Here is a 6,553-nt window from a genome sequence, read left to right on the forward strand (position 1 = left end):
TTTTTGTATCTAGAATGTTTAAATGACTGCAGAAAAAGCTTACTTTTCCTGCATTTTAACGGGCCCCGTCCGTCCCTGCTAAGAACACATAATGAGGCAAACCTTCAGTATTTGCACAACAACGTGCTGATGTATCAACATCCGAGTCATACTATCTTCAAACCTATAAAAACATCAAACACACACACAGTAGGGGTGGACCCCATTCGACATATTATGATGCTATAAAAAAATTGTAAAACAAGCTAATTAAACAAGCTTTTGTTTGTAAAACGATTTTTGACAATCAACTGCTAAACTGAAACATACTGGAAGTCAATTATTAAACAAATGGACAAAAAAAAAAACACTTGCTGATGTGCCCAACAGGGACAGGGGCTGTAATATCGTGTTTGGACCAATAGGGGTCCCTGTTTGCTCAGTTAAACAAAATACATGATTTATTGGGTGAGAGTAGAGTAGGAGATTTGCTTAATGTTAACCTGTTAGTCTCGGATATGTGTTTTAAGAGGCAGGTATGGTTTTATCCTGTTGTATGTTGTTTATTTGCAGTTTAAACAAAAAAAACTAAATGATATACATTGCACACATTAAATTGTAACCTATCAAGATCACAGAAACACTGCGGGTGCAGCTCAGATAAAACATAATTTGCCTTAGAGTTTGCATGTGTTGCTCCGGTGTGTCAGTGCAAATTAGGTGAATAGTGGTTTGTGGATTCAACCTCCTCGGTGCATTTTGCAGCTGCAGATTGCACTGGAATGTCTGTGCTGTTACCTCAAAGCAGACTGTGCTGCATGGTAAACATCAATCATTAGTGTCTTTTATGAGGATTCCCTGTACAGGTTTGTGTCTTTCAGCTCAGTCATTAAAGATGTCTGGTTTACACTCACAGCAAACAGGCCAGGGAAGCTTTCTCTTACCTTTTCCACAGCCTGGAAAGTGTGGAAGGACCTCAGCCGCACAGCTTGGTTTCACTAGAAAACTGCTTTTGAGTGGGCTTGTTGTCGTGCTCAGGACTCCACTAAATCCTTGGATTAGATTTTAGAAACCAAAGCAGGCTTCTGGCAAGAAATCAAAGCAGTTCTTCAGGGACCAAAGTATCTGTTTCCATTTAATGTACAAAGTTATCTCTGTGCAATGAGCCCTGGAAAAGTGGCTTGTATATAAACTGTTTGCCTTATGCTGAAGTACCTGCACCTTTATTAGTCATTTTGGTGACATAGTTCCTTGAAAATGGTACTTTCCACCTCTTAGTGGTTTTCAAAGCTTACTGGGAATTTACCTCACTCGTTGATTTGACATAACAATTTGATTAGTCATCGGGCAGTTGACAGCTTCAGCTGTTTCCAGAACTCAAGAATATATGTACCTCAGTGAGAAATTGATTTAAAGGCATTTGCTCTGTTTATGTGTCCCATAAGTGGAACTGAACTCTAGAAAGTCATGTTATGGAAATACGTCCTGTTCCGTTTAAAAATGTGTTTTCGTTACTGTCACGTCACTTGGTTGTTTGACCTCCCAGAATGATGTATGTGCAGAGTTTGACACTTAAGAGCTGTTTTTAATTCAGCATAAGAGGAAAACGTCTGTGTTTACCCGTAAGTATGTTTTAGAAATACACGTACAAGCATGGTTTGAAAGCCAGATGTCTGATATGTAACTTACAAACATTTCCAGACTCAAAGAAATGATTAAGACGTAGACGTGTCATTTAATGTTATGTCTCTTGTATATTTCAAAAATATGTTTTTTAATGAGGATTTATTTTGTGTGTAAACAACTATATCAGGCGCAGCTTGTTAATCAAGCACATTTTGTTGTTATAGTTCGTGAAGTATAAGTTGAGGGAATGTTTAATGTTTAGATGTAGAGTTGGCAGCCATGCTGATATTTAAGAGTGTACCTACTGTAGACACAGTGCTGATCCAGACAAATGCATGTTTAGCCTGTACAATGTGTGCAATATTCAGGTTACTGTCCACATATTTGCAAATGAGTGAAAAACACAAATTACAGCGGAGGAAGATTCTAATGTGCAGATATTTGGCCATAAACCAAAGTGTGATACAAATTCAAATGTAACCTGATGATGGTGCGCAATGAAGAAAAAAAATGTATGACATTGGCAGCCTGTACTTGCTAATATATTTTTCAAAAAAACAAAACCTTACGTTGGTGCAGATTAATGCTAATGGCTCATCAGAGTACATTGGACTCCTCTGGGGATCATGAAGGTCAGTTTGTCCATTAAATTGGATTCATTCTTGTTGAGACATATTTAAATATTAGCCATCCCTAGCAAGACAAGCAAGCCATAGCTATAAATAAAGCGAAATGGACTTGTGATTTTTTTTATTATTACTTATTTTTTAACATGTTAGTATAGTAGCAAGACTTACAGTATAGGTATGATTAGTAAGCATAGCACCAGAATCAATCATTCATTTCTTTTATACAGGCTACACACATACTGTATAGGTACACATGATTTTAAAAACATCTTTGGATAAAGCAGAGCAAACAAGCACACTGTTTCTCTATTCAGTACCAATGCCCATTCAATATTTAGCACACTGTTTACAATTCAAGTATGAATATTAAAAATACATAATATATATCATAAGTTACAAATCTTAACGGTTATTACAAAAAAAAACAGGATTACATTTCTACAAAATGTATGGCACATAGTGCATCAAGTATTCTTTACATTTCTGATACAGACCTCATAGAACAATTGCCCATCATAAAAATGAATGATGGCCAAAGGTTTTCTAGCTGCTCATTGACTTATTTTTTTACTTTTACTTATTCAGCTGTTCCTTAAATCAAAAGAAGCTGCATTATGTCAGAGAAAAAAAAAATCTGCGTCTATCTTCTAACTTTGGTTAAAGCTTAACATCGGAGTACCATCATGTTAGGTTACTTGATCGCTGTAGTAGTCATGGTGAAAGTCATTCATAATGAGTTATGGGCAGATTTTCTCGTGCAGTCTGATATATTTTATATATCTGGATACCTTCCTGCTAGATTTTCAGCTATATTAATGAGAACCATTACAGTACATGCATTTGCAGCCAAAAGCCAGGTAATTCCAGTAGTTGAAAAGCACCATTCGAAAGATCCTCATTTAAGGTTAGTGGTTATACACTACAAATAGTAGTAGGCTAATACCTCTTTAAGCAAAGCAGACAAAGGACCAAACACATCAGACAATGGCTCCTCCGTTGGTAGTAGTCATTGTACCTTAAAACATAAAACGTATCTACAGTCATTACAGAATAAATATGGTCAAACATAAATATATTACAACACATATCTCAGTCGAGTATGGATGTTTGTGAGAGGTAGGGTTTGCAGGTACCTACAGTAGGCCCAACGGAGGGTGTGAGGTGAGACATCACACTGATACTGTTTAATGGTGTTACAGATGAGAACTCGTCTGTGTAGCGTAGTTAAAGAAAAACACAAACATTTCAAATAAAACAATCCCCTTGGTTTAAAAAAGCCAGAGAAAGGATTTACACTGTACTTAAACACTAGATAAAACACTTGTTGATCTCTCTCTATAGAAGTCAGGGACTGTGTTTGCAGGTTAAAGTCGTTTTGTGAAATACCCGACAACAGATGACAGCAGACAGACTTTAGTAATACACAACATTAAAACCTAAAATGATCTATAGTTGATCTCAAGGCTCCTCAGTTTGACCTTTGATACAAGGCAGGTCACATCAGAAGTTAGTTGCTAGCTTACTCTTTTGTTAAGTCTTCAGCTCCAAAGCAATAGTTTGACAATTTGGGAAATACACTTCACCAGAGTAAAATGAGAAGATTGTCACTAATCTAATGACATGCAAGTGGTATCAATCTTTTCATCTAACTCTCGACCATAAAGTTAATTTGATAACATTCCAGAATATTCCTTTAAACGTGTCGTAAGGCCAAGATAATCTCTAGTGTAGCTCTTTCAGTAGTCTAAAAACATTACAGTGTTTTTGTATTTCTTATTTTTCATCATGATTTCACTCAGTAGAACATATTACACTCAGCCCTCACATATTATTTCAGTGTCTGTCTGTAAAACTTCTTTGTCACCAGAAGATTGCAACGATTCTTAGATACATAAAGCGTATGGATTTGTACACTTTCTCAACCATTGCTGGTAACTGAAGGCTTGCAGTGTAGCTGTAAAAACACTTCATGACGAAATACTAGAACGTTTTTTACCAGACATTTTCTTTAAAGAATACGCTTCACTTCACAGAATAACTGCAAGAAACAGAGTTTTGAGAGGGAGAAGAAGATGAGAAGTTCTTCCTTGAAGTGTTCTGTGTTTTAAATGTTGTTTTCCCAGTGATTTAAAGTTTTGTATCCCTTTGTACGATGCATACCTGTGTAAGAAACAAGCATTTTAGGTTCCGAAGCGCAGGCATGTTTTGTAGCCATTGCAACTTGGTTAGCATGCTCTTCTTCAGGGTGATCAGTTTGGATGAAGGGCCTTATGGTGGTCCCTCTAGTACTGCACAGTACGTAGTGTCTTGTATGCTTTAGCTGCCATTTGGGAACTGGGGCTGTTACTATAAGATGCTGTTAAATGCTCCTCCATCACACTGCCAGAAGACGACAGGGTCCAACAAATCACTGTTATCGAATGTTCCCGGGCTCCTGTCGTCGGGATAGATGTAGGGGTTTGGTCTGTGCGTGGCCCTCAGTGGACCTGAAGGAGTAGGCCGTTGTGAGCCTGGGGAATGCACTTCCCACAGAAGCCACCGCAGCGGCCGTAGATTCTTGCTCCGTCCTACAGAGAAAGACAAACGAGAAAGGAAAGAGTGGGCAAAGGGCAGCCTTTTACGCAGAGAATGAACGCCTCGTAAATGTCACTGGGGATTCCTCTTCAGTGAATCAGACGGAAATACAACATGGAAACTCAGATGACATTTCAGAGCAACAATTTCATTCCAATAAGTCAAGTCCCAACATGAAGCACACATCCATATCATTATACTTTCCCTAAGAGCCACACGGCATACATAAGAAACCATTTTATAAATCACTTCTTACCTCAGATCTGTGGACTTTGACGGACACATAGTTGCCCTGTGATGTCCACTTGGTGGCCTCAGCCACTTTGAGACCAGTTCCGATCAGATTAATGCTGAACTGGCCCTGGAAACACAAATCTGATTTATTTCTGAGCTTTTATTTAACAGAGAAGATCAAGAACATTTATGTTTTCGGATAAGATTTGTGGCAATGACTGAAAAATGGGTGGTCCTAAGTAAAGTATTTGGAAGTTGTTAGCTGGAAAAGGGACCCAACAGGTCCAAAGCCTTATAGCAGTACATGCGTAGTAAATGTATTTTTCTTTGGCTTCAAGGCCACAACACAAGCATATGGCAACATACAACCCAAATGAAACCTTTTCTATTCAGGCACAATGTAAAATACTTCACCAACCTGTGGACACTTGGCTGCACTATAACAATCTCCAGCTGTAGCGAAGGGCACAGGTCGACCAAGAAGAGTCTGGGAAAACTGGAGGTCTGTGACTGGTAAACAGCAAAGATACACATCTAGAGTCACAATGTGCAACAGCAGAGGTAAACAAAGAGTGAAGACAGCTGCTCTAAGGTAAATAACCACAGAGCATCAGCAACTACAGTTTATGCAATTACATTTCATTGCAGGGTTGATGTCACTGTCACATTGCCAGATGTTTTGCCTCTTAAAAGCCTTTCCACAAGAAACATTTTTGGAAAGAGATTTGGGGTTTGACTACAGTAATTAATCTAGTTAAATGTTTTGGGCAAAAGAGAGAAAAGACATAAAATAAGAGATGTTTTACTTGGAGCTTAGGAAACGATGTATTTCTATGAATCCAGCTATCTGAAACAGTATACAAGTATTTGTTAGAGTAGATTTCTAATCAGAATCAGAAACAGGTTTATTGATAAGTAGGTTTAAACATACGAGGAATTTCCTTTGGTGTGTATGGTGCATATACTGTATAAACAAAGTAACAGAAGATAAACTGTAAGAAGGGTATACAACTATTACATAAACTATTTTAATAACTATTATAACATTCAAATATAAAGAGAAATATTTACATAAAATATACATTTACAAAAAAACTACAGAATCATTTGGCAAAATACTTTGAAAAATAAAATAAAATATGTGAAGTATTGGGATATAGTGGAGCACTGTGCAGATTTTAAAGAGGTAGTTTTGTACATACAGTAAATGTGCAAAATATACACAGTTATGTGCGGGGTTCACAATATGAAATTGAACAACAGTCTTACACACAGTAAGGTCAGTGACTCAATCTGTTTCCCATACTCTCCTGTTTATTCCCACCTACCCTGCATGGTCACAGATCAAAACCATGACCAGTACCTTTTCCTGCCCCCCCCTTCACGTTGTCTTTATAAAATGATGATAAAGGTTACGAGATACTTCCCTTCAGCTTGAACTCATTAACTCCCCTTCAGCTCTCCTCAAGCTGCCTGAAAGCCAAATGAGTACCATGCAGGGGGGGGAGGGG

The 6,553-nt window shown here is 37.8% G+C and overlaps 1 long non-coding RNA gene across 1 annotated transcript; it reads right to left on the reverse strand.

The window, feature by feature from the left end:
• Positions 1 to 2,805: 2,805 nt before the first annotated feature.
• LOC104943791 (uncharacterized) lies at positions 2,806 to 5,589 on the reverse strand. Its single transcript, XR_798157.1, has 3 exons — positions 5,461 to 5,589; positions 5,065 to 5,169; positions 2,806 to 4,801 (listed from the first exon to the last, which is right to left on the reverse strand). It is a non-coding gene; the product is annotated as an uncharacterized lncRNA (long non-coding RNA).
• Positions 5,590 to 6,553: the final 964 nt, after the last annotated feature.

This window comes from Notothenia coriiceps, unplaced genomic scaffold, assembly GCF_000735185.1.
Source record: "Notothenia coriiceps isolate Sejong01 unplaced genomic scaffold, NC01 NC01_scaffold00006807, whole genome shotgun sequence".
NCBI classification, from domain to species: Eukaryota; Metazoa; Chordata; class Actinopteri; order Perciformes; family Nototheniidae; genus Notothenia; species Notothenia coriiceps.